The sequence below is a fragment of the Meleagris gallopavo genome, chromosome 15 (assembly GCF_000146605.3).
Source record: "Meleagris gallopavo isolate NT-WF06-2002-E0010 breed Aviagen turkey brand Nicholas breeding stock chromosome 15, Turkey_5.1, whole genome shotgun sequence".
NCBI lineage: Eukaryota > Metazoa > Chordata > Aves > Galliformes > Phasianidae > Meleagris > Meleagris gallopavo.
The window spans coordinates 17,114,446-17,122,724 of NC_015025.2; the positions used below are offsets into that span (position 1 = coordinate 17,114,446).

At 44.2% G+C, this 8,279-nt stretch overlaps 2 long non-coding RNA genes across 3 annotated transcripts; one reads left to right on the forward strand and one right to left on the reverse strand.

Moving 5' to 3' along the window:
• The first annotated feature begins 8 nt into the window (after window positions 1-8).
• Window positions 9-8,073, forward strand: LOC109370158. Of its 2 annotated transcripts, XR_002120049.2 has the most exons (4): window positions 9-145; window positions 2,262-2,347; window positions 2,582-2,957; window positions 6,407-8,072. It is a non-coding gene; the product is annotated as an uncharacterized LOC109370158 (long non-coding RNA). The 2 variants fall into 2 exon arrangements; XR_002120048.2 differs by having other exon boundaries at window positions 2,262-2,957; window positions 6,407-8,073.
• Window positions 283-2,255, reverse strand: LOC116217225. Its single transcript, XR_004161457.1, has 2 exons — window positions 483-2,255; window positions 283-387 (listed from the first exon to the last, which is right to left on the reverse strand). It is a non-coding gene; the product is annotated as an uncharacterized LOC116217225 (long non-coding RNA).
• Window positions 8,074-8,279: the final 206 nt, after the last annotated feature.

An 8,279-nucleotide genomic window follows, 5' to 3' on the forward strand; every position in this document is an offset into this window, starting at 1 on the left:
CCGTGCGGGGCGGCCCGCTGCGCTGCCTGGGACGGAACGCGGAACCGGCGGCTCTGAGTGCGGCACGGGAACCGCCTGGCCCCGCAGCGAGGACTTCGCACTGCGCCATGAGCTGCTGTTGAGCTGGGCGGTTCGTTTATTTCAGGTGACGGTCCGGGGCTCACGCCGAGCAGATTTTAGAGGGGGACAAAGAGCAAACGCGGCGCGGGTCGGGCCGTCCCGCAGGATGGGAGCGGCACGGACTGAAGCCGCTTCTCCTCGAGCCCTGACCCGCTTCTCACGCAGAGCCCTGGCAGCTGGCCGCAGAACCTCGGGTCAGCGATTCCGTGTGCCTCCGTGCCTTTCCTCCGGGTTTGTAAAAAGGCTGTAACCAGCACGAGGCTCATCCTGAAGTGAGAGAAATAAACATTGCACTCACCCTTCTGCCCGTTTGTTTCGCCCCCAGTTATCCAAACATTTGAGAGGCATCGATCCTGAGTTACCTTTGGACTGGGCCTGTGAGTGCTGAGCCAAATGGGGACCTCACATGGCTATTTCAATTCTTTGCCTGGCAAGGATTGAAATGCAGCTGATGTGAGGGGACAAGCCTTCTAAAGAGGCCGAGGAATAAGCGCTGCTCCTTCCCCAGTCCTTGCAGCACTGCTCCCACACTCGTGGGAAACGGCTCCTGCCAAGCGGTCCTCTCTGCACTTCCATCCTCCCAGCACATGCTGTAACTTTACATCCCCTGCCAGTCCTCCAGCTTTAATGCAGTTTATGTTTAGCTCTAGCTACCTCACAGGGAAGAAAGAGCATTAAAAAACAAACAAAAAAAAAAAAAACAAGTGCGAGCCGGGCCCTGTTTAAATAATTAACATCAGTTTAACAACATTCATGATTTTACTACTAATGTACACCTTGCTGCAGGTGCCAAGGCCCAGCAGTGAGAGCATCCTGCTGGAGGGCAGCTCGAGTCATCCCCACACCCTCCTGCAGGTCACCGCTGCCTGGAAATCCTCTATCAGTCCATTCTGAAATTCCACCAAGCTTCCACACGGCTCACAAACCATTTCAGCAAAATCTCAAGAAGAACATTTCCCCTCTGATAACACTGAGGGGAGCAAAAGAAACAAAAAGGTCACAACTTTCTTAAAGCTTTTCTCTTTCACTGCTTTACTGGATGTGGGCACCAGCCAAGTCCCTACCAAGCCCTCCCCCCTTTTCTTTTTCCATTTCTTTGGAAGAAGCCCGCTGGGATGCTCGGCCACTGCTGTGCACAGGCATCCAGTGCTCACAGCAGAGGATGCTGATCCTCAGCCCCCTCCCAGGCAGCACAGCAGGCTTGGACACAGTCATACCCAACAAGACAGCCACGTGCTTTGGCATTATCTGACTCAAAGTTTTCTTTTCAGTTTCATCTGGTAGAGAAACAGGTGTGGTTGGTTACTTCATCAGGAAATTGAAAGCTTTCATTCCCCCCCCCCACTCGAAGAACCAGCTGATTTCTGTTCTGCTCATTGTGTGGCACGTGGTTTCAAGATCCAGTTAACTATAACCCAGTCTAGTTTCAAAAACCTGGCTCAGCTGTAACAAGGAGGCCTTGCCCTTGGTGGATCAATGCATCTCAAAACAAAACCTGTAGTAAATAATCATTTTAGATGTAAATCTGAAGTTGTGATTTCCTGTATTTCCTCACTTAATGAATTTAAATGCATTACTGCCATTATTGTTAAACTGAAAATGTTTAAACTAAAACACCCATAGCGAAATCAGTACTATACTTGTAACTCAACAAATGTCAGAGCCAGATGGAAACAACTTCAGAAGTGACTTTCTCATGCAATGCCTGGAGGGATTTTTCTATGCAGCCACTGGAATTATCCAATAAAACAGCCCTTCAGAAAACTGGAAAAAAATATCCTTGTAGCATTCAGTCTAGAACATGAGTAACACTTCCATTCTGCAAACCACTTAAGTAGTACAGAAATAGATGAAAAAAACACTCATCAGAAGCTTCTTTCTAGATGTTACTGACTAACAGAAGAATAATATTTGATAAAGGATTACACTAAATAAGAAGGCAGCACTCGGCAGCACAGTCATTGTATTTTAATCTTCACTAAACATTACATTTGTGCAGAATTTTTGTAGAACTGAAACATTCCTCAAGTACCTTGTCTTTTCATCAGACCGAGAGCTTGAGAAGTAGGAACAAAGCAAACTGCCTGCTTTGCTGATGATGAGAGCACTCCATGCTCTCAGTAACTTCATTGCATTTCCAGGTCCCTCTCCTTCATGCTGCCCATCTCCCCAGCAGGAGCTGCCCAGGTTCCCATCGACCAAACCCAAGACTCCAAGAGAAGGACAGGTAAGCCAGGTCACCCATCAGACACTGCTCGTGTTCCCCGTGCAGCAGCAGCTGCCGGCAGCCCGCACCCATCTGCTTTCCTTTCACGAGCACAGGGCTGCTCTGAGCACACCTCGGGCTCTGTCCCTGCAAAGAAACACAGCACGGAGCTCTTCAACCCGGTCTGCTATTCTGACGACAAACTGCTGACTTCAGTTACCAACTGAACTCAATTATCCTTTTAATGTATTCCAGCAAACTGCGTGCTTATTTACTTGAGGGCACACCAGTCCCAGAGAAGGGAACACAAAACCAACAGCTCCACACCAACCTCTCTGCATAGAGGGTAGCACCACTACCTCATACTTGCTCTTACTGACTCCCCTTCTCCCCGAGCTCAACACACCCGCTCACTTCAGAATTTTCCAAAAATAAGGAGCCTTCTCTGCCATTCCAACCGCGCGCTGGACAGCCCGACCGCCAGGGGGCGCCGCTCCGAGGGAACGCGGAAGCGCCCGACGCGCCCATGACGTCACAGGGGCGCGCCGCCCGTTGCCATGGCAGCGACGCCGCCGGGGGCTCTGTGTGCAGCTCGCGAACTTCCTCCTTTCGACATAGCACGTGTTCAAAGGTGGGGTTTGGAGACTTGCGTGAGTGCTGACTCCTGGTTGTCATCGGCTGTGCTCAGAGCCGAGCTGACAGCCCTGGGCTGCAGAAACCTTCGGGGCAGTGCAGCGGGTGCAGCCCTCAGGCGTTATTCCTCTTGAATCAATACATCTATCTATGTATAATTACTAATAACGTTTAAAGAATCGTTTGTGCCTGAAGTTAATTAAAAGTTTTGTCTTCCTACGAAGAAGTAGAAATAGGAGTGGGAAGTGGAACCGGGCGTGGAAGTGGAGTGCAAACACAAGGACAGACAGTGGATATGGGAAATCAGAAAAGTCTGTTATCAGCCACAATTAGAGAAATGACATTTCTACAGCTTTGGTTTTTGTGTGTGTGTCTTTGTTTGTTTGTTTGTTTGTTTTCCTTTTTGTTAAACAAAAGGGAAATGGCTTGGAAATCAGAGCTGCATCACGAGCAAAGTATCTGGTGACTCATGGGCTGCTTTGTGCACAAAACAGCCTGAACAGTTGTTTCTAAAATATTTTGCTGTCCAATGAAAATGGGAATCTAAAGCAAATTTCCAATCTGGGGAGAAAGCTTGGATGTTGACAAAAGTAGCCTGTGCTTAAAGCAAATAGTAGAACACATGAATTTTTGCTGATTACCAATGGTCCTGACTGCAGCAGCACTTCCCTGTGTCACCCTTCCCTGTGTGCGTTCCCTGGCTTTGCCAGGCAGCAGCAGGAAAGCAGGGCTGGCTGAAAGGCCACCTCTTGTTCTCCTTTATTCCAAAGGTCAGCCCTGCTGCCTGGGCTGCTGCTGCCCTCCCTGCCCCAGGTGGCCCTCTTGTCAGCTGCGGGTGACATCACTTCACTTTGGCTCTCTTCCCAGGATTCTCAGTGCACATTGGCCACAAAAGGGGTGGTGTATTTATTATACCAGTGCTGTGCCATCCCTAAACAGATGAGGGATTATCTACAGATACTTCTTTGCATGGAGATATTTCGGCATTACAAATCACTGAATCACAGCGAATCACAGAACTGTGGGGGGCTGGAAGAGACCTCTGGAGATCCGCCAGTTCAACCCCATAGAGCAGCTGTGCTGCAGGAGCTTGTAGGAGAAAATATCTAGATGGGTTTGGAATCTCTCCAGAGGAGACTCCACCACCACTGTGGACAGCTTGTGCCAGAGCACTGCCACCCTCAAAGTAAAGAAGTTCTTCCTGTTGTGATGGTGCAGTGAGATCTCACTTCAAAGTTCAGTGGGAACATTTGAAAAGGGTAGATAACAGCAGGACAAGGGGAAATGGTTTTAAGTTCAGGGAGGGAAGATTTAGGTTGGATATCAGGGGGAAGTTCTTTACAGAGAGAGTGGTGAGGTGCTGGAACAGCTGCCCAGAGAGGCTGTGGATGCTCCGTCCATCCCTAGAGGTGTTCAAGGCCAGGTTGGATGGGGCCCTGGCAGCCTGGGCTGGTATTAAATGGGGAGGTTGGTGGCCCTGCATGTGGCGGGGATTGGAGATTCATCATCCTTGAGGTCCCTTCCAACCCGGACCATTCTGTGATTCTGTGAACATTTGCACTTGACATATTTCCATGATTTTTCTTCAAGAATTTTGTATCACATCGGAATATCTCCTAGGCAGAGAAACCATCTCTGATTTAATTGAACTTCTGCAAAGTATGAGACCTAGAACCATAACCTGTCATCAGGTTGCAGGCTTATCCATTCAGATTCATAGCTTTATGCTGTCTATTCAGCCTGTGTCCCCACTTTGCTATAACTTGACACAGCATCTCCCCCTGAGCATTCCTCCAGGAGGAATTACCTGAAGACGTGCAGGAGGTGTCTCTGCTCTAAAGGATGAATTTTATTCTGTTACACTTAAATAGGCAGGGAGATTTGAGATACAAGAAGTGCATGCATTCAGGAGCACCTGATTGAGATTTCATTGCTTGTATTTTCTGAAACAGTCGAATGTGACCAGAAGGTGACAATACTTTAATTTTTCAAAACACATTATTTTTTCTTATTAGTACAGCTGAATGTGTGAATGCTGTTTTGTAAAGTATTCTAATTATTCGACTAAATGTCATTTCCTACAAGAAATCCCATTCTGTTACAGCCCATAGTCTTAGCTCATATGAGTAATTCACCAGTTTAATTGGGAATGTCCACACAGATGGCACAGATTGCTAATTAGAGAAGTTGGGATTTTCAGAAGTGCCAAAGAGATTCAGGAGCAGAAGTGCCAGTCCACTGTGCCATAAGCATTTCAGTCAGTTGATTGAAATTCACTGATGTTATAATTACCACATTCACTGAAATGCAGTTAGAGATGCTAATGGTTCTAAAGAAATCGTTCTGTTCAGACACTGAATCTTGTTTCCCCTGATGTCAGTGGGAACGGAAATGGGTTTTGGTTTTGCCATATCCATTAAGAGAAATAAAAAATCCAATAGTCAATTCCCTGTCATAAAAAGATTTGAGAGAGAGCAGGTGGAGGAGGATTAATGCAATTGTGATGCACTTTCTTTTTTTACTAGCTTGTTCTGTTTCATTTTTAAGAGCATAACTAAAATGTACTCTTCTACATAGAAAGCTTATTCATTAGATCTTAAAATAAATGATAAAGATCTCATCTACAAATTCACAATGCTAGTGATGATACCAGGCATCATTATTAATGCCACAAAAACTTGAACAAAAAATACACAGTACTTGTTTAGCACAGACCAGTGAAGACTTCACTAGCAGGCTTTTCTGATGCACTTTCACTGGCCATAGCAAGGACTGTTGCTTCAGAGAAATGAAGGACCTCATTCATTCATGGGGAACAGGGGAAATTAAAGACTGGCAGCCAAGATCTCCTTCAGTGACTGAATCACAGCATTTGCAGAAAGGCTGCTGTGCTGCTCGGAGGGGAGGGCACTACAGTCTGATTCTGTCTGGTTCTCTTTTGCCCTTTAAAATCTCTGGTATCCTAGTGAGAAATCTGTCTGAGCCTGTGAAGTCATTTCTCTTGTTGACTGAATCACAGAATCTGAATTTTCAGAAGGTGTCAAGTTGGAACAATTATGTTTTTTACTTGAAATGTAGCTTTGAAATGAACTGTATGAGACAGAGGAAAACAGCCAATCCATTATGCTATTTGGATTCCTCAGAAGTCTTTTTAACCCTTCAAAATCCTGTCACAAACATTTAGAGAACTTCCTGCAGGATTGATTTTATTTTGTCTTAGTTGTGTTTATTTGGGTTTCTTTTAGGAGAAATCACACACAGACAGCATGAAGGGACATTACAGAGTGACTCAGTTCAGAACTGGCTGCCATTATAAAGCTGTGGCAGCTGAAAACAAAAATGGAAATTGATGGACAGAGGATAGTCTTTCAGAATTATGACAAGATTTTTTTGGTATTAACAGGGGTATTAACCCATCTATTTCAGCTATCTAATTTATTTGGTTAGGTTAGAAGAATGTTATTCATCTGAATGGTGAAGTTGAGGAGTAGAGACTCTCAGAAAATGCTTCAGGTAATTCTACTTAAGCAAGAACTGAACACTTAAATCAGACGTTCTGAATTACTAAAGGACAAATGCCTCTGTTGGTATAGGGTTCCTACCCTTCTCACCTGCACATTTTCATTTAATAAGCACAACTATAGGAACTACATACAGTCTTATGCATGTAAAGCTTAAAAAGAAGCACAGAATACACAAATGCAATCTGGAAGTAAAGATATTGGCTCTAGAAAGAAAGGGGCAGCCAAAAAAATCTTGAGTCAGTGTATCGTTGCCACAGCTACTCTGAGAGTCCATTCATTACCCCATCTAACAAAGTAGAGAAGTATTTTGGGACAGTCTGCAGCCAGCAGACTGCTCCTAAAGGGAATATTTTCTCCAGCATAATTAGTTAAAGCTCTAGGGCCCTTACCTACCCTAGAACTGGGAGCTAAAATAATAACTCACCTTCCATCAAGACCCTGTACCAATTCACTAAGACGAGCCAAAAAAGCGTGAACTAGGTTACATAGCAATAGAATAAGATCCAGACATCCTAGATGATATTGAAGTAGGTGGAATGGAAGAAAAGGAGAGAAGAGAAGAGAAGAGAAGAGAAGAGAAGAGAAGAGAAGAGAAGAGAAGAGAAGAGAAGAGAAGAGAAGAATTTAAGCAGAGAACAGAAAGTGAACAGCACTAGATGAAAATTCTTTATACCCTAGCAATGTGCACTTTTGAGATATGATGAACATAATAACATATAAGTTCATAACTATGCACACATTCGTAAACGAGTGACTCCTATAGACTGCAAACCAATGTGGGTTTGTTTCTGTATGTGGTGACACACAGCACTGCTCACATTATGGCATACTGTCTGTACACCTTCCTGACATTTTACTGGCTTACTGGAACCTCGCTGCCCTGTGCTCAGCTAGCCAGCCAGCAGGTGTGGCTATAGAGCCTGGTCCTGCCTCTGAAACAACCGGATGTCTTTTGGCTGTCAGTGAACAGATGAAGATGAAATCACTGTGACCATTTCTAAGAAGGATATAATAATCCTACAAGCTTACTTTCAGCATCAGAAACCCCAGGGTATGTTCTGAAGCCACAGTTGTAAACACGACTGCTACATATGTGGGAGTCCTTCATGCTTGTAAAAACACACAGTTAAAAAAAACTAGTCTCATAGAAATTTCCTGAACTGGAGGAGCCAAAATGATTTTTTTAATTCAGGCTTTGATGCCTTATCATTTTAAGGGAAACTAGTTGCCAGGTGAAAAAATCTTCCGTACAGCTTGAACAAAAGTAGTTTTCTTCTGTGCAAGACTTCAAACCTATTTTTACAGATAATGGCTCCACTGCTATTTCCGCTTTTTAGGTTTTCCAGCCACAGCATCATTAACACAAGTAAAGCTAATGTACAAAAAAAGTTAGGAGGAATATCTTACCTAAAAGCTATTTTCAGCATACTTTTACAGTGCTGTGAGAAAATACTAGTTAGTAATCCACCATTGCCCATGAAACCTTTTGTCTCCTACAAAACAATTGTAAGCTGTACCCTGGTGAGCAGGATGACAGACATGAAAGATTTAAATTTTTTTTTCTATTATTTAATATTAAATATCTAGTATTTAAATATTCACTGTGTATTACCTATTTAGAATTCACATCATCTAATTCTGCATGTGTTTATTCTGTATAATTAGAAGCCACTTTTAGCCTTGTTTTAGCCTAACTAAACACGTTTCATCTACAAGTGTTCTGCAACTTTATTTCAAAACTGCTTCAAAACAAATGTAAAACAAATATTCCTTACAGCTTGATTAATATCTTGCTT